This window comes from Tamandua tetradactyla, chromosome 8 (genome assembly GCF_023851605.1).
Source record: "Tamandua tetradactyla isolate mTamTet1 chromosome 8, mTamTet1.pri, whole genome shotgun sequence".
Lineage (NCBI taxonomy): Eukaryota > Metazoa > Chordata > Mammalia > Pilosa > Myrmecophagidae > Tamandua > Tamandua tetradactyla.
Genome location: NC_135334.1, coordinates 124220836 through 124240433, shown reverse-complemented (window position 1 = coordinate 124240433; position 19598 = coordinate 124220836). Strand labels below are relative to the sequence as shown.

Sequence of the window (19598 nt, the reverse complement as noted above, 5' to 3'; positions counted from 1 at the left end):
TTCAGCTGCTGCTTTAACTAGGAAGTTTATGGTTCTTCCAGTGGTTCGCTCCTCATGACTTCCCATCACCTGTTCCCATCGAGAATGGCTCTTGGCCCAGGATATAGCCTCAGCTTCTCCCCATCGATTAATTCTTGTAGGGTTTGCTTCTCTCAAGGTAGTGCCTAGACTTAAAATCATTTAGCAGGAGGGGCTTTTAGAAGTTGAATATCTTTTCCAGCCCTCTCGCTTATCAGATGAGGAAACTGTAGTCCCCAGCAGTTATATGAGTTATCCAAGGTTACAGAGCAGGTGCTCTTAAAAGTCTCACCACATGTAGGCCTGTGGATAAGCTAAGATACCCATTTTAGGTGGTTAAGATTCCATATGTAAACTGTAAAAGTATTTTCAATTTCATATTTTCCTGAAATCAGGAAAATATTTAGTAACATAGGTCATTACTATAGCATTGCAGATATTTGTAAGAACTTTCTATTATATTTTGAGAACATTCACAGTTTCGAAGCTGATCAAATGATATCTAAGTTAGTGTTTAATACTTAGAATTTGAGAACCTTGCTATGTGAATTTGTAGATTTTCTTCTTGTTGCCTTAATTTTAAATTTTAAACTTACTACACAAACACAGGTTTTACAACGATTATATGGATACTTATTTAAATATGCCTATGGTTAAGCTAACTAAGATAGCCATTTTTGGTGGTTCTAAGTGTAAGTATATTGCTTGTTTTCTTCAATTAAAAAAACATTGAAAAAAATAAAGGTCTCACCACAGGCTTTTTCTTCATAATATCATGAACAATAACAGTTTGCTCTTTGTGATGTGAAGAAATGAAAAGTGAAAATGGCTTGAGCTTAAAAGGCCTGGACTGCAACCTTGCTCCATCACTTATTAGGTATATAACCTTAGTCAAGTCTAATTTTTCTGGGTCTCAGTTTTATTGTCATCTGCAAAATGGAGAAAATAAGTGTCTCTCTCACATGATGGTAATTCAGCTTCAGGGCAGTAACATGAGAGTGCCTGCAGTATAACAGGTACACAGTGAAATGGTTTATTTTTCTAAATAACTGTTTATTTTTGTTATTACAGAAGCTGCAGATTCATTACAAAAATAAGCTCAAAAAGAAGAAAGTCTGCCATAGTCCTTTGGTTTTTATCTTATCCATCCTTTTTATTGCCATAGTAATGTTTACTATCTTACCAAAATAGCCTTATCCTACCACATTTTTGTGTGACGTATTTTTAAGCTTTTTTGGCATTATTTGGTTTTAGTAATCACATTTAAAATGGTGTCCTGTATTTAATAGCTTTAGCATGTGTGAGGTAGGCCAGTGGATATCCCAGCACAGGAGCAAAGTACAGGGGTCCTTCTTTTAAACATACACTGGGTTGAAAGAGAAGGAAAGGGGCAGAGACCTAACATTTATTGTATGTCTGTTGCGTGAGATATATATTTTAAAAGTAAAGATTTGGTATCTGCTGCTCCTTCCTGTGACTGCCTCTGTAGCTTTTTTTTTTTTTGTATGCTGTATGGTGGGGGTCACATTTCATTCTTCTTCCATGTGAGTACCCATCATTGCAGTACCATTTGTTGAATTTTGGGGGGTGGGGGTGGGGGGTAGGGGAAGTGCTTGGGGGGGTATCAGACCAGTGGCAGGTAAGAATTCTACCACTGAACTACCCATGTGCGCCCCCCCCCCCCGCCCCCGTAGCTTCTTTAGCTCATTTTCTTATGAGTCTGCACCTAATAAAGAAATGGGAGGTTAGAAGGTACCTGGAAGTGCCTTGGAGACAGGAGCTGCCACCTGGAGGCCAGGGCAAAGTTGGAAGAGGTAGGAGCATAGGCTCTTCTCTGCTCAAATCTTGAGATACTCACAACAAACTTCTCAGTTCTTTTTAACTTAGTGAATGATAGGATTTGGTTAAGCTTTATTTTCACCAGTAGCCTCTACTTCTTGAGGTCAGTAATGTTTCCTTCATGTTGATAGTTGGCACTCTCTTGGGGCCGATCACAGTGAGATGTCCACTGACAAACCTCTTGAAAGTTCAAATATGTCAGTGTGCATACTAGTGTTTAACAGTAACCCAAATCACACTTAATAGCATCATTTCAGATTTCTAATCTAGTCATACTTTCTTATCTTTGAATGTACAGCACTTTCAGAGTATGTGTTTACTGAAAAAATGTCAAAAAAATAGTTAAGTTTCTGGCTTCATGTTATGGCTATAATAATACATGAGTGGTTTTTGTTAGAGGGGTGGCTTGATCTCCAGATATTTCACATTGTGTACTGATAAATTTGTAGACTCTGGTATTTAATGGCCTAGTTAGAATAAATAGTTCATAGAGTATTTTGAAGGAACTGGTAGGCCTCCCAGTTTATTCTAATATGAATGAAGAATCATTGAGTAATCTCATGCTTTAAGATAAGCTTCTAGTTATTTTTTTGGGTATTCACAGTTGATTTGGTCTGCTTCATTGTCTGTTTTTTTCTTTACTCATTGGGCCAAGCCACCTTCATTTTCCTTCCCTAGTAATAAAGGGAGTTGAGTATTAATCTTGGGGCATGGAATTAACTGGAAGTTTTATTCAGATGGCCCTGTTGTCCCAAAGAGGTAGGTAAGGCCCCAAAAAGTACTTTTAAAAATTACAGCCCTCACAAGGGTGCACGGGTAGTTCAGTGGTAGAATGCTCGCCTTATACTTGGGAGACCCTGGTTCAATTCCCAGACCGTGCATTCCCCCCCCCCCCCCAAAAAAAATTGCAGCCCTCAAATACATAACACTTAGGGCTTTATTTTAGTGTCAGGGAATATATATACCTTTTAGTGTCAGCGAACAATGTACATCATTATTTTGCTCAGAACTATTCTTTGATTCTTGGTTATCTTTGATAATAGTAGGAAATAGAAAGTATTTTTGAAGTGCAGGTATTTCAGAAATGTGATTTGAATCAGTAATTAACTTTCTTTGTAAGCTCTTGAGTGGAACTTCTAGTAAATCCCGAAGTTGCTTGCTATTAATATGATCCTGTACTTACCTGCATGCTCTGCTAGAGGTCCTGAGCTACACAGAAATGGTCAGAAAGCAAATGAGAGGGAAGAGAAACAAGAAAGCATGGATTAAAAACCCGGAGAATTGGTCTTCCCATATTGAGAGTTGATTCTTTGATTTTTGGAAACTTGCGGTTTGAAAGAATAGTGTGAGTTGAATGGGATTAATGTGCACAGTCTGGGAGACAGAGGTGTGATGGCTCAGGAAGATGGGCTTAAAAATTCGTACCATTATTATATGACCTTAAAATGTCTAGACCTGTTTTCCCATTTAAAATGGAGATACCAAGCTGAATTGCTAATGTTGTGAGAATTAATTGAGGTGGATTATGTGCCTGGCACAGTGTTGATAATACTATTTACTTTCTCCATCTGTAAAACTGCAGATACTACTTATCTCATGGGAGTAGCAATGCAGTTCAGCCAAATAAGATAACGCAGGTAAAAGGCCTAGCAGCGTCTTACATAGACAAATAGTTAAGCTAGTGTTCTTTTCATTTCCCCTTTTGGGTGTATTTTGTTTTGCATTTTCCTGTGTCTATTGGGGCTTAAAGGATAAGATTGTTTTGTGAAGTCCAATTCGTTCATCTGAAATGTTCTGCTAAGAAGGGCATCCTTCCCATAGAACCTTTTATCTCCTTGTTTGGAATGCCTGGGTAATGGGATCTCCTGGATGCATCGTCACTGTCTGTGCTCCCAGCGAGTCTGTGGTTGATAGGAGGCTTCTGTGTTCATAGAAAACTGAAAAACACAGATGAATATACTATTGGTTTTGTAATAGGGCACCTGTATCTTTTCTTAATTTAATTAGGTGACTAGTTTTAGGATTGGGGGAAGGGTAAGCCCTCATATTTAGAGTTGTAATTTAGATGAAGGATGTAATCAGCTTTAGGTATTGGAGAAAGATGTAATCAGTTTTAGCTATTTTCTTTGTGAACTATATTGTATCAAGAATCCTTTTCTGAGCTTTGTAATTGCAAAAGACAGTTTTCTTCATTGAGATCTTTGTAATTGCAACTTTGTCCTTGTCATGAAATTGTCTCATAGAATCTTAGAGTAGGGATTTGCTTAGAATTAATTAGCTGAACTGTACTATAGAGTTACTTTTTAATTTCTGCTATACTATCCTTATTAGAGACAATGAGCATATTGCCATTTCCTTATTTTAAACATCATTCAGTTCCAAGCCTGTAAACTTTTTTCAGAAATAAATTATGTCCATCATAAACTCCATATTGACTTTCAGTAATCTTACTGCTAAAGAACTCTTTAGTTCTCTTAAAAATTACGTTTTACAGACTAGAAAATTAAATACCAAAAATGTCTCGGGGCAATGGGTCTATGGATGGTTTTTGTTCTTCATACTAACCATACTAACCATTTTAAATTTTTTGAGCAATGGCTTTCATAGATAGGAAAAGTTATTTTAATTAAATACAGCTTTTTTTCCCTAAGGGATGAAAAGCCTCGTTAGGGGAGGGTGTGTGTGTGTGAGTATAAGATATTTTGGTATTTTAAATGATATAAAGTATTTTAACTGTCTGGGTTTTTGAAGTTTTGTTTGTTTGTTTTTACTTCCGAAGTCTTTTATTACAATACACCTTGATAAGTTCTGTAAAGACAGAGCCTCAAAAAATTGGTTAAGAACTCATGCTTGTTTCTCTCCACAGAAATCTTTAGTAAAATGCGAAAGATTTATACGATCTGAAGAGAAAACATAGTATGGTTTTTGAAGTTTTGATGTGAGACTGAATCAGCCAAACTTTTGTCTCACCTTAGAGGAAATGGACTCATTTTTAGAATAGCTTCTGGGTTGTAACACTTTGATTTTTCTTTTCCTCCACTTATAAAATGTAGCAGTAAATATAAAGAGGATGGTGATACTGCCGCAAGAGCTAAGGGACCTCACTAATTGGTTTTTTTTTTAAATTTTTTATTGTGAAATATGTGCAAAACGGTATATTTCAAAGTACATCACTTAATTGATTTTAAGTTGCTACTTTGGAGATGTGTTCATAGGTAGAGGCCATGGCGTACAAAATAACTCTCTGCTAACTTTCTGACTTCCATGGTTCCACCAGCTCTTCTTTTTATTGTGTTCAGCTTTGTCAAAATGGAGTTGAATAATTTCACTTTTTCCCCACATTGAAACTCCCTTGAAAATTTATTTTTGAGTTGGGAAATATATCTAGTTTAGGGATTATACAAATGAAGTCATGTGGGTTCCAAAGCTGTTTAATTTGATAGTCATGTTTTTAATTTTGAAAGGTCAGTAGCTTCTATTTACATAACATTGCTGCTCTTCTGAAAAAGAATCCCTAAATTAGAAACTGTTACCACTTTCTCATTGTTCTTTTACCTTTTGTTTCCTGTGAGGTTGAAGCAAGCTCTTGCAGTGACTGGGAATGTGTGATACTTGGTGATAATGTGGGGTAACTAACAGTCTACTGTGAGTAGACTGTCTTTTTTAACTCAATATTATTTGGACATCTGTTAAGTTTTTGCTAGTTTCTATTTAGTATAGATAATTTACTTTAGGCTTTCCCCAATTTCTTTGTGCTTGTAGCTTTTGTATGTGGGAAACATTCTTTTTTCCTGCTTCAATCCCCTCCCCCCACACTACAGTCACAAAGTTTAACTAGCATTTCTCTTCTGGATGATTCTCTCTGTTCTTGATGCTGCTAATTTACCATGCTGGGTGGGGTGGAATATGACTACTGAGAAACACCTGTGCCGCCCCTATTGGCTGCCTGCTTAACTTTGAATGCACTCTTACGAGTGCTGAGAGTGAAAGGAAGTCAGGAGGTCATAAGCAACTTGGAAATGTGCAACTCTGACATTCTTCAGCTACCTTGCTATTACTGTACATTAAAAACAGTCCTTAGTGGACTGTTTAACAATCATGTTAAGCCTTATAACAGGCTTTGCACAAGGACGTTTCACTGGAAGCTGTTTGTATGGTAAAATACTATTTATTCCATAGTTCTTTATTTCTTCAATGGCTAGAGCTGAGGAGCAGATAGCATCACTTGTGTTTTGTAATGTATTTCAGCCTTTCCCTGTTCATGGTTCAATTTGTTATTTATTGCACAGTTATCCTTTTTCATGAAGCTTTTTTCTGTTTGCATATTGTCTTTAGAATATGATTTAATATTTTATTAATATCCTTAAAAATATATATATATATTTCATTCCAGTGAAATTTTAGGCTTTTTGAAGGTGGAGATGGCCTTTTTTTGCTTAGAGTAGCACATATCTTTTGGGGGAGGGGAATCAACACACAATCCAGCCCCAGTTTTAACAGGAATAGATACCTGACCCAAGCTGGACAAATCAGTTTCTGGTAGAAATTTAAGATTGCACCTTGCACCTGAGATTCAGGTCTTAGACAACAGACAGGTCACTTGAATTCAGAATTGGAAACATCCATACCCAGATGCTGGGCTGCAGCCAAGTTCAGGTTCATAAATGTGGAAACAATGAAGGCCAGTGTGCAGGGAGGGAGAATTAAGTAGATTCGTCCAGAGAGGAGCATGGGTGAAATGCACCTCTGAAGAGAGGCAGCCATCTGCGTGCAGAGTAGAAGCCAGGGTGCCTAAAGGCTTTCCGGGTGTGGCTCTGTTGTATTTTCTGCCCTTGGGTTCCTTGAGACACTCTTGTCTGCTTTTAGTTAATTTCACTTTTTGCTTAGCTAGTTTTAAGGTATCTGTTGTTATAACCAGCAGCTTTTAAAAGGGCAGTACAGAGCTCTGCGTAACACTTCTTGAATTCATTTGAATTTTTAGGACGGTTCTCTTTGGAAGGCAGCCCGTCTCCACCCCTAGGCTCCGAGGCTGCTTGGAGTCTCGGCTCCAACTGCGGTGTAGACATTCGCTTGTACTGTTGCTTTTGGTATGGAGAGTGATTTCCCTTTGGTGCTTTGCCAGATCAATATTGCAAAGGTTTTCACAAGTTTTAATGAATATTTGTTTATAACTAGTTTTTTTAGGCATATAAACCTGATAATTACAAAAATAATACTGTTTGAGATAAGACACTTAAAGTGAGCCATTATTTTTTTTTCTTTTTTTCAATAAATGTTTATTGCTTTTTCAATTCTTCTACTTACAAGCAACATGGAGTTTCTTGGCCTCATGATACAAAGCAATACTAAACTGTAGTCTAGCAGTGTAGGCAACATCATGGAAACCAGAAAAGGGCCAGGTCTTGAGCCATCATTTTTAAAGAATTTTTTTGTTGGTGAGAAGTTAAGATTTTTTTTTTCCATTTCCAGTCAAATAATACATTTATTTTAGTTTCCTGATTGTTTCCTCTTAAAAAAAAAAAAGTTGATGGGCTTGAGAGGAACACAGTAATGTGGGTTGAACACAGTTGAGACTTTGGACAAAGGGGTAATGGTGAGTGGCTGGGTGCCCAGATGATGGAGTCTGTCTGGTCCCAGCTCAGAGACTCATGAATGATCTGTGACAGGAGCATCACAGTGGTGATTTTCTTTTTGAAAAGTGTTAGTTAATGAAGGAGAGAGGAAAGCTCTGAGAAAGATACTTTTGTGCTTCTAACTTGATTTTTTCTTCCTGTCATCATTTGGTTTCTGTTATGTTAAAATACTTTATTCCAGGGGAATGTAAAATGTCTCTGTAATATTAATGAGTAGAAACTAAAAAGAGAAAAAAGGCAGCTTTGAAATGGGTTTGTATCCAACCAGGAAAAAATAGATTGGTAAGGTAGGAAAAGCTGGAAGACATGATTTGGCATGAGAAACTGAGCACTGATTATGAGTATGTATCTAAATAATGTGCCTTTATAATACTGACCCTAATGCTGTGCATAGAGGAAATTGTACAGTCCAGAGTGCTTGCACAAAGGTAGATCCTTGGTAAATATTTGTTGAATACACCATGTCAGGCTGAATGCCACTTAATTCTGTGTTTTGAGAAAGTTCAGTGCTAAAGACTAGGAATAGGAAGACAGCTTTTAAAATTGGAATTCTGTATCTTGTTAATTCAAATAATGTTGTCTTCTGAAGATAAAGTACTTTGGAGCTCCAAGGAGATTTCTGGGGAAAAAGTAAGCAACTTTCCTTTAGAAGATATTAAATAGGCTAAGATTTGTACTATAAATGCCGTTGTGATCGCAAAACATGTTACATATTGCCTGGACAAGTCAGAAGGTTCCTAGACATCCCTGTTTCTAGCTCTGTTTTCTGTAACTCCAGAGAATGAATAAGAAACAGAGAATCTGACATTGCTGGCAGCCTATGTTCTTTTGCTTTTCCGGGCCAAGACATGCATTTAAAAATAAAATCAAGGAAATTGTAAACCGGTAGTAAAAATGAGTAGGGCACCCAAGAGTCTGTCTCTCAGGTCCTGTGGCTTGCATCTTTCCCTTTGTCTCTAGACTGTTATTTAAACAGTGTGCCAGAACTATTCTCTGGGCTTGACCCTCACACTTCCCCTTTCAAGTTTATGGGAAATAATCATGGAAATGATTATTTATTTTACTATATTTTTATTGTGCTGTTTTTGTTTAATAGTTTCTGGGTATATTTATAAGTGTAATTTAAGGAAAGCTTACAAGGCTGAACTAATGTGGGTTATAGATTTTGGTGATTATACTGGGAAACTATTTAAAAATAACCCTTATGGACTTGTTAACAGCAAAGTTTAGGTAAGTAAATATATCAAAACCAGATACAATATATTTATAGAATATTTTGATGCCTAGTGCCTGTCTTTTTTTTTTTTTTTTTTTTTGGTATGCTGCATTGCGGGGTCACATTTCATTATTTTTCTGTGTGACTATCCTGTGATTGCAACACCATTTGTTGTTGAATTTTTGTTTGTTTTTTTTGTTGTTGGTTTGTTTTGTTTTGGAGGAAGCACATAGATGGGAAATTGAACCCAACTGGGCACTCGAGAATTCTGCCATTGAACTACCCTTGCACCCCCACCCCCTCCGTGTCTGCCTTTTTAAAGTTGGTAGTATGTTCCATCTCCTTTTTGTTTGTGAATTAGAGATTTCTGTTTTACTTTTATAAAATGACATTTCGTTTCTAATACATCTTATCATAGTGACGTTTGTGTTTAGGCTTTCCAGTAGTTATTAGTTTGAGGTAAATGAGAGGCTGTTAATGAACCCAGGGGTACTTCCTCAGCTTTCCAGATACTTTCTAGCTCTTAAGTTGCTGTGGTTCAGGGCTAGGATACTGAAGTTTTAGATTACTGATATGAAATCAAGTACTATTTTTATTAATGTTCATTTCTTCTGGGCTAAGCACCACCTACAGGAGGCTCACAACTTAGAAAAATGTTTTCTTTTGTCTTCTGACTGCTCCATTTCTCCTCTGAACAAACCAGAGCTACAGATCGGATTTGTAAGTGATCTGTTTTCTTAAGATATCCTCTAACAGAAGGGGTCTCTGGGGAGAGGAGTGGCAGTTCAACTCCCTGAATTAAAACACCTTTGTCCATTTTTGGAGACAGACTTGGAATTTAAACTTAAACTTCTTTGTACTGGTCCAGTTGGCTTTCTTTATAAGTTGTTGTGTCTGATATATTTCTAATATAATCATGTAGGGAAGCAGAAATTTCTTGAGTAGAAATTTGCTTTGGAGAACTTTGAGTCTTGATGGGGAAAATAAAATATAATTTCCACAGTATATACAGGCCACTGAAACTTCATTGAATTTGTATTTATTTTTATGGATAGGGATGAGGAAGATTGAGAATTAAATATATTTAACTCTTCTTTTGTCAGAAAGAGTCACTAAAGCAGTTTTTTATTATTTCTCCAGAATTGGGTTCTACATGGCACTATTTCTTAAAGGCAGCTAGCTTGCTGAGGAAGAATTAGATCAGGCTTTCTGAATTGCCAGATCCAGAACATAAAAAGACGCTTTGACCAAAAAAAAAAAAAAAAAAAAAGCCTACTGAATCCACCCCCAGGAATCCTAGTGGGTCTCTATGGTAACAACCTCCTTGCTTACAACTTGTCACTGTGTAACTGTCACTGGGGTTCAAAGAAAAGCCAGTATCTCAAGAACTGTGTGGCATTAACTACTCGATAAAATGCTGTTGCACATTTGCAACAAGCCAGAAATAGAAAAGAAAGTTAAAGGATTTAATTTGTGTTCCATTAATTAGATGCTTAAAAAAGTTGCCTAATTATGGTAAGGTGCAGCGGTGGGAAGATGGTGGGTGGCCCAAGCAGGCTTTGGAGGAAAAGGAAGGGAGCCTTAGGCTCAGAGATTTTTCTCGTCTAATCTTTTCGTTTTGCAAGTGAGGGAAATGAAATGCCTTACGTACATTCACACAGAGGCTGAAGCAGTATTCCAGTCCCGGCCTTCTAATTTCCCCAGAATACTGTTCTGCTGTCTCCACCCACACATTGAATTTGCCTTGCCTCTGCTTTTCATGAGGAAGTCACAGTTTCTGAAGTTGGGAAGGGGCTTTACAGGTCATGCAAGGAAATTCTAGCCTAGAAATCCTTTCCTGCAGCAGTCCTGGGCAGGCGGCCTTGGTCTTCTGCCTCAGGTGGCAAGGTTACGTGTGTAGTGGGGAACTGCCTGTATCAAAGAGGAGATAGTTTTACATGGATTTCCCTTTTGAAAGCTATACCCCTTTTTTTCTCACCTTATAAAATAACGGTTGTAAAATCTGAATAATTACCAAATGTTTTCATTAGCCTCTTCATCTCCATTTAAGTCATATTTGTTAGTCATATTTCTTTTTCTTAAAATATTTTTATTGAAATATCTTCATACACCGTATAGTCCATCATTGGCTCACAGTATCATCACATAGTTGTGTATTGTTCATTGATCATTTTTAGAATGTTTTTATCACTTGAGAAAAGGAAAAAGACAAAAGAAAAAACCCATATCCCATACCTCCTACCCCTCCCTCTGATTGACCAATAGTATTATAATCTACCCCCCTCCTTTTTTTTTTTACCCCATATCCCTCCCATTATTTATTTGTTTTTGTCTTTTTTTTTTTTTTAAATTATCTGTCGATATCCTGGCTAAAGGGAGCATCAGACACAAGGTCTTCACATCCCGGTCCCAGTGTAAAAAAGCTGTGTAGTTACACAGTCATCTTCAAGGGTCAAGGCTACTGGAGTACGTTTCATGTACTTCAGAATATTGTGTCATACCTCAACAATAGAATTTTTGAAAAGATAAAGCCATTTTTGGAACAAACTAGTCCTTTAACAAGTGGGAGGGAAGAGATGATGGTAAATGCTATGTTGAGTTTAAACTACCTTATAATGTGCTTAATAAGATGAGATGAGTGTTAGCTAAAGAATTTTGAAAAAGGCCTCAAATATTTTTAAAGCAAAGTCAGATAGGCGAGTTTTGTGTTTTCATGACGCGTTTGTGAGTGCTTTGTCATTATTCATAGAGTATAGGTGCGTTAACACAAAAGTGAATTTTAGGCTCAAAACCAGCGCTATTTTGGAAATTATTAATTAATTGCATATACCAAGAAAAGTATTTTAGGTCCATTTTTTGAAGTCATGTTACTCAGCATGCCAGTCATTTAATGCCCTTGTCAGTGCTTTAGCTTTTATTTTACTTTCCTCTTTTAGAATTACTTGAAAGGTAAACACGATTCTAAGATTGAGTTGTTTTTTTTAAAATACCTTTTAATTTAAGGAGTGTATATATCTTATATTTTCTAATAAGATATACAGAAGTATTTTCCTTTTCTTATTATCACAAACTTTATTTTCTTCCTTGAAGAATTTACCATACTTAAAATTAGAGAGTTTGGCTCCAATATTAATTTTTCTTTTTGTCTTACCAGAAAAGTAAAGTGAAAATGAGGCTGTTGGCAATATTTTGCTATCTTGACTTCAACACAGTAGAGAATGCTATAATGAAAATGGGCTGAGTTTTTTTTTTTTAATTTTTTAAAAATGTTTTTTATTGTGAAATATAACATATATACAAAGAAGCAGTAAATTTCCAAGTACGTTTTAACAAGCAGTTATAGAACAGATTTTAAAGTTTGGAATGGGTTACAGTTTTTTCTTCTAATGGCTCCAAGACACTGCAGATCAACAGAAATATCAATATAATGTTTCAGCAGTCACACTCATTTGTTAAGCCTATCTTCTCCGTTATACTCCTTCCCTCTCATTTTTTCTTTTTCTGTGTGAAAAAACATGTATACCCAAAAGCAATAAATTTCAGAGTATGTCACGACAATTAGTTGTAGAACAGATTTCAGAGTTTGGTATGGGATACAGTTCCACAATTTTAGGTTTTTACTTCTCTCCGCTCTAAAGTACTGGAGACTAAAAGAAATATTAGTATAGTGATTTAGTACTTACACTCATTTGTTAAACTCGAACTTCCCTGTATAACTCCACCATCATCTTTGATTTTTTCCCCCACTCTTTTTTTTTTACATGGTCAGGCACCGGGAATCGAACCCGGGTCCTCGGGCATGGCAGGCAAGCACTCTTACCTGCTGAGCCACCGTGGCCCGCCCCCCCTGCCACTCTTTTTTAAAAAAAATTTTTTTTAATACCAAAAAACACCAAACGCAACAGTTGTAACTTTTGATCATTCCACTCTACATATGTAATCAGTAATTCACAATATCATCATAGTTTCATATTCATCATCATGATCATTTCTTGGAATATTTGCATCTATTCAGAAAAAGAAAACAAAAAAATTCATACATACCATATCCCCCACACCTGCCCCTCACCGATCACCAGCATTTCACTCTAAATTTATTTTAACAGTTGTTCCCCCATTATTCATCTTTATTCCATATGTTTTACTCGTCTATTGATAAGGTAGATGAAAGGAGCATCAGATACAAAGTTTTCACAATCACAGTCACATTGTGAAAGCTATGTCATTATACAATCATCATCAAGAAACATGGCTACTGAAACACAGCTCTACATTTTCAGACAGTCCAGTCTCTCCATTACATCTCGGATAACAAGGTGATATCTACTTAATGCATAAGAATAACCTCCAGGATAACCTCTCAACTCTTGTTTGGAATCTCATCCATTGCCACTTTGTCTCATTTCACTCTTCCCCCTTTTGGTCAAGAAGGTTTTCTCAATCCCCTGATACTGAGTCTCAGCTCATTCTGGGGTTTTTCTCAGTCCCTTATGCTGAGTCTCAGCTCATTCTGGGATTTCTGTCCCATGTTGCCAGGAAGGTCCACACCCCTGGGAGTCATGTCCCATGCAGAGAGGGGGTGGGTGGTGAGACTGCTCGTCTTGTTGGCTGGAGAGAGAGGCCACATCTGAGCAACAAAAGAGGCTCTCTTGGGGGTGACTCTTAGGCCTAAATTTTAAATATACTTGACCTATCCTTTGTGGGGTTAAGTTTCATATGAACAAACCCCAAGATTGGGGGCTCAGCCTATAGCTTTGGTTGTCCCCACTGCTTGTGAGAGTATCAAGAATTCAACTTGGGGAAGTTGAATTTGTGGCTGAGTTTTTAATATTTTGGAATTTCATGAGCACCAGTACTTCTTGTGCAGCCAAGGTAATTAAGGTAATCAAATATTTCACTTATTAGCAGGTGTGGATGGGTTTGAAAGACAATTCTAGTTCTAGACTCATTTGCAGTGGCCTTTTCCCTCATTTACTCTGAAATATATTTGGTACTGGTGGTGATTCTGGTTCTTAATTCAACCAGTCAGTTTTTGCATACAAGTTCATTATGCAAAGTTTCCTTGAAAGTGTGCAAAGTTAAACTGTAATGGATCGAACTAGTGGTTGGATTTTACGTTGAGCCACAGAGAGAAACAGAGAGAGGGAGGTAGAGAAAGTTGGCCACATTACCACTATTTGATGGACAGGTTTGAGGTTCGGAACCCTGGTGAGGTTAGTGACATGCTTGGAGCATCCAGGTGTCAGGTGGGAGAACAGGCCTCTGCTGTGAGGGCTCCACTGCTGATCCTCTGCTCTCTTCTGGTACCTTTCTTGCTTTGGGAGCCCCAGCCTCGTGACAGTAACAAAATGGTTTTGTTTTTGTGACCACTTCTTTTCATATGATAGTATAACTTTTAACTGTTAATCAAGACTATAAAATCTATTCCTCAATAACTTCTTACCTTTGAGAGAGTTAGGAAAATAGGCACATCTGTAAACAGCCCTGATATGATACTGTTTGTGTACCTTACCTTAACCATTTGCCTGTTTTCTTATTGAAAAGTAGGTGTAATTTAACCCTAACAGAAGTGGTGTGGAAATGTGGTTTTAAGGTAGGTAGCATTCATAGCAACGTCAAGTCTTTCACAAGAGGTGTGTGGATCATGGTGGAGCTCTTGTGGGCAGATATACGGGAAAAATCCTTCCCATGGGCAATTTTGTAGATGAGAAAACTGAATGTTACATCTTTTGAGTTTATTTCATATATTTATTATTAGAAAGTTTACAGAAAATTCATGCAAAACTTCAGCGTTCCCAGATCCCCCCCACCCGAGTTTTCCCTATTATTACCTTATTGCATTACTGTGGCACCTTTGTTACAATTGATGAAACAATGTTAATTATAATTATACTATTAACTGTAGTCCAGAGTTTACATTAGGATTCACTCTTTGTGTTATACAATTCTGTTGACTTCAAAAAATTTTTTTATTCTGGTAACATACAACCTAAAGTCTCCCATTTTATCTACTTTTAGATATATAATTCAGTGGTGTTAATTATATTCACGATGTTCTGCCACCATCCGTTACCAAAACTAGTGAGACATGAGGGGGTCATAAAGAAGACTACCATATCCTGTCTCCTAGGTTTGTAGTCCTTTTTTCTCTCCTCCTTACCCCCACCCTCTTAAATGCTTAGAATACCATCCTCCCCTCCAATCCCTTAAATCTTGCAACCATACATTTGGCTCTGGCATTGCTTCTTATTCCAGACAGCCATATTCCATGCACCCTAGAAAAGAGAGAGAGAGAAGAGACCACTGGTCTCTCCAGCTGTCTAGACTGTGGCCGTGTTCTCTGTTGTCTGTGCCCACATTAAAGTCTGTCCCAAGTGTTATCTTATATATGTATTAATATAGTCTTCACTACCAATCTTGTTTTTTAATCCTGCATTTACAGGTTATTTCACAGTGGGGGAGAGCCATGTTCAGAAACTTGAATTTTCTTCTTGCCTTTCATCTCTTTGCTTCTATTTATATTCTTTGTACCTCTTCTTTGAACTTGCACTTTTTCTACATAGCTGACTCTATTATATCATCTTCAGGGTTGCAAAATAAAAGTTGGAAAATTTTAAAGTTAAGGTTCCCAGAATAATGTTGTCGCCCACGTTGCACATATGTCACATTTTGAATTTACTAGTTAAGCCTCTAAATATGTGCTTTATATACAGTATGTGCAGTGTGATGACTTAGGTTGCCATGAGAACCTGAAAATTTTAGGCCTAAATATTTCAGTAACAGATGCATTTTTTCTTTTATCTTTTAAAGGAAGATTAATTTTTTAATCTAAAATATTTTTTGAAGTTTGAAGCATAAGGCAATGGCTGTTCTCATGTATCGCCTCTTGCTAACAGGCTGGGCAGTTTCTTTGTTTGTTTGCCTATTATCAGTCTTCTTCATTCCAATCATTTATGCTCCTGTATTTTCCCCTATACCTATCACCTATTACTTTCTGTCCTGCAGGATAGAATTAGAAGTAGGAAACGGGCACCTTTACCTTCTTTTTTTTTTTTTTAAGTGCATCTGGTAAGAGAGGAAGAATCTAGTGAGATACCTTTTAGCACACCTAAGGAATTCTTCTCATAATCCCCCTGAGATGAGTAGAGATCAAGTTTGCTTTCATTTAGCATTCTTTGCTTGTCATTAACACTGTCCCCTGCATAACCTTTCACACCATTCGACAAACAAAATTTCAGAATTCCAGGTTGCTAATTTGCTGATAAAATGTATTACACTAGCTATTTCAAAGTTAAGAATTTGAAGGGGTTTTTTTTTTTTTCCCATTTTTTGAGTGTTGGGGAAAGGGTTTTACAGGGGAGCTACCTTATGTCCTGTAAGTTTAGGATTGTGTGTACATAGGCACTGGACAGTGCTGTGATGAAAAGAAGCTGAGTGATAGATACCCTTTTCTCCAGAGGTCCTCCTAATGACTGGGTGACCTAGCAGTGTTTTGTAATCAGGAATCTCAGAGTACATCAGCACAAAGATGTCTACTCGCACTGTTTTGTTTCCCTGTGATAGTGTTGTTTTTTTAAATGGTGGGTTTGAAATTTACACAGAAGGCTAGGCGGAGATGTCTGAGATGAAAGAATATTTTCCTGAAAATATCATGGAAGAGATGTTAGAGTGGATGTCAAGTTATGGTCTTAATTTATTCTTTTCTTTAGAACATATTTTCTCTAAAGTTGGCAAAAACTCTAATTTTCCTTCCATGAGCCGTGTGGTATTAATCTCATGCCACTTTGAAATATTTGAGGTTTAAATTGCAGACTCAAAGAATTTCACAAATAGTGGAACCTTAGAAATCATCTAGTTCAAATTCTGTATCTTCAGTATCTGCACTTGAAAGGTGTTGGAGGTGCTCTTAGGAAGTGTGCTGGTAGGTAGTTTCCGTGGAAGGAGGTCTCGGACCCTCTGTCCTCAGTCTCTCTCCTCTTAACACATAGAGCTGTTTTAGTTTGTATCCTCTGTACACACCATAACACTAGTCATACAGCATTAGCCTTTATTATTGCATGTGTTAATCTTGTTCAGAAATTAGTTTATAAGTATTGGAGATCGTATGGCTGGTGTTTGTCCTACAGGCACCTCTGATACTGAATGAATATGTAGCTGGTGCTCACTAAGTACTTGGTTCAGTAAGAGCTGAAGAAGAAGAATCATTTGAGCCAGTCAACTACACCTTGTATCTTTGGGGCATTCACCTTGTTCAGAAATTAAGCTCTTTGTATATACGCCACTTTGAGATGTATCAATGAATTATTTTAAGCAAAATGATTTTGGAACATAAATATTTGGTTTCTGATTATATAAGCCAGCATCCTGGGGAATGTTTTTTAAAAAATTATATCTGAATTTATTTTACATTGTACTAACTAGAACAAAAAAAAATGAGAGACCTCAAAACAGTCTAAGTTGGAATGAGATGTCCATTCTGAAAGCAGCAAAAGAGTTCTGGCTGGTGAAGGTTATGCTTGCTCACACAAATGGAGATAGCCTTTTCTGCATGTTAAATTCCTGGATTTAAGTGATAAATTAAGTCTCATGGCTCCTGCTTTCTGGTAATAATCTGATTTAAAGTTTTCACAGTGTCCTTTCCGTTTCCCATGGCTGAGGGATCCTTGGTATAAGCAGCTGAAATTATTGGGAAGTTCCCTGACTGAAATAGAATTTCTTAAACCTTACTTCAAGTACCAGCCTGTGTGTTTCTGGTTTTTTGTCTGAAGTGTGTGGACAGAATGCATGTGTGAGATTTTTAGGCGCTCACTAATGACCCCTTTTCAGCAACCAAGTGTGGTGTAAAGCTGTTTAGTTCCCTTCTCCTCCCTCTGTAAGCATGGAGCAGAGTCTTCTGCTGAAACTGCTGTTCCACTTTTCAGCTTTCTATATTTGTATAGCAGCAGCAGGAGCAGCCCACTGGCCAGGCCATGTGGCCGCCCTGTGCACCCATACTGACTCAGGCCTGCTTAGGACTCAGCCAGGGCTGGCAGCTTGTGCTCTTCCATGCCCCCTTCTGCCTCTCTGCACATTTCTGTGGAGGACTAGATTTCCAGTGAAAGAGGTGACCCGCTTGTCTTTTTTTGTTTTGCTTAGTTTTGTTGATTTTAATTTACAGAGCCTCAGAGGAGGCAAGATTTGTAATATTTAATAAAATAATATTACAGGGAGAGAATGCCAAACTGGTGGTGCTGGAAGTGGTCTTTGGAACATATCTCACTCATTGAGTTTGTAGATCATGAAGATGAGCTCTTAGCTCATTGTGGAATTCCTATCCTGACATAAAGTTTGGAAAAAAAGGAATGAGACACTTCCAGCCTATTAGGGAATGATTTAGTACTCATCTTTTTGAAATAGGGTAGCAGCAGGGGTTATGCCTATTGACTTGGCTTGATGCTGGCAAAAGAACTGTGGGGAGTGCCCTGGTGTTTTGGACTTTGCAGTGTCCTGTACTGTATTTGCACTGCTTTAGAATGCTTTGTGAAGTTTGGCCTCACAGGGGCCGTGTAATATCTTTTGGTGTCATGTCTATTTAAGGAATAGTAAGGGACATGACATGTAGACAGATTTCAGGCCAAGTCCAAAGGGTATTGGATTTGCTGCTGTATTTTAAATGGATACTGCAGTTAGAGAGATGAATTATTCTTCATAAACTGGAGTCTAAATTCAAGTGTTTTGTTTGTTTGTTTGTTTTACAGTTTTTTTTCCCTCCCCCTTTCTTATCCTCTCAGAGTCACAAGCATGCAGAGTTGGGAATAGAATTTGTCAGTTGAGTGAAGATGAGACAGTTTTATGCATATATTTGTAACTGTGCTGATGAGGAAAGGATAAAGGACTTTAAATGATGGAAATACACTTTCCCTGAGGGAGCGTCTTCCTGTGACTGTGTGGTGTGGCTGCAGAATTCTGCGTGACCATTTCCTGATGTATTCTGACTGTGCATCATTTAGGAATTTGTTCTGCAATTTGTTCATTGTTGGTTTCTGATGTGTGTTTTTTGTTTAGGGCCTACGACCTGGTGTCGAGTGTCTCATGGGTCCTGCATACTTAATAACTTTGTAAAATTCGGTTTATCTTGACGTTAATTCTGGCCTCACCTTCCCCTTCTTGGCAACTCTTCATGCCCATCCGAGTTTGCCTGCTAACATTTTCCCATTTGTACTGTGCATCTTTGTACACCCACTCTTGGGCTGCCATTGGAGATTAAACTCAGTGGCACACTTTGATTTTATAGCATAGCTCAGTTTCAGCAAATGGCACTGGCACATCTGTATATTCCAGCTTCCCCTTTGTTTTTGGTCTTTTTTTCCAAATTTATAATTTCCATGCTCTCATTTTATTAGTTCATATTTTTCCATTGTATACGTTTTGAAAGCTTCAACAACTTCTTGGTATGAATAAATAAATGGTTATAAATAATTACTCTTAGAACAGGTGGTTCAGTGTTCCGTAATGAAGGTTACATTTGTACTGGCCCAGTTGAAAATGGAAGATCTGTCAGTCTGTCATTGTCTTGGTAACTATTCCACTCTCCCTATTCCTTTTTTTGTGTTCCTTTTAATGTTTTTATTGAAATAACTTTACGCACATACAGTCCAGCCGAAGTATACAATCAGTGGCTCACAGTATCATCACAGCATGGTAAATTTACTTGAATACCAAAATTACATGGAATCTTGAATAGGATATGAGATCTTGTTTGTCCAAATTAGTATGATGCCCTGATTACATCCCAGAGTAAATTTGGGCAGAGAGTAAAACAGTATTTGCAAAGTCCCCTTGGGATACTGGGGAGAAAGGAGGATATATTCAACTTCCCCATCTGGGGAATTCCTCATATTCTTGTAAGCAGT

At 37.4% G+C, this 19598-nt stretch overlaps 1 protein-coding gene and 1 non-coding gene across 13 annotated transcripts in view; one reads left to right on the top strand and one right to left on the bottom strand.

The window, feature by feature from the left end:
• The window catches only part of CELF1 (CUGBP Elav-like family member 1), an 80886-nt gene that overhangs the window by 1353 nt on the left and 59935 nt on the right, over nucleotides 1–19598 (top strand). The gene's annotated exons all lie outside the window — the stretch shown is intronic.
• On the bottom strand, nucleotides 4662–4777 carry LOC143645446 (U5 spliceosomal RNA). Its single transcript, XR_013157151.1, has one exon. It is a non-coding gene; the product is annotated as a U5 spliceosomal RNA (small nuclear RNA).